Below are 486 nucleotides of genomic sequence, written 5' to 3' on the forward strand. Positions count from 1 at the left end.
TAAGCCTCAATTAGTTTCTCTAATGCAACAGAATTGCAAGTTCCATGGACTTCTATTGGAAGATCCTCATCAGTTTTTAGCTGAATTCTTGCAAATCTGTGACACTGTCAAGACCAATGGGGTTGACCCTGAGGTCTACAGACTTATGCTATTCCCTTTTGCTGTAAGAGACAGAGCTAGGATATGGTTGGACTCACAACCTAAAGAAAGCCTGAACTCTTGGGAAAAGCTAGTCAATGCCTTCTTGGCAAAGTTCTTTCCACCTCAAAAATTGAGTAAGCTTAGAGTGGAAGTCCAAACCTTCAGACAGAAGGAAGGAGAACCCCTCTATGAAGCTTGGGAAAGATACAAACAATTAATCAGAAAATGTCCCTCTGACATGCTTTCTGAATGGAGCATTATAGGTATTTTCTATGATGGTCTCTCTGAACTATCCAAGATGTCTTTGGATAGCTCTGCTGGAGGATCTCTTCATCTGAAGAAGAC

The sequence above is a fragment of the Arachis duranensis genome, chromosome 1 (genome assembly GCF_000817695.3).
Source record: "Arachis duranensis cultivar V14167 chromosome 1, aradu.V14167.gnm2.J7QH, whole genome shotgun sequence".
NCBI lineage: Eukaryota > Viridiplantae > Streptophyta > Magnoliopsida > Fabales > Fabaceae > Arachis > Arachis duranensis.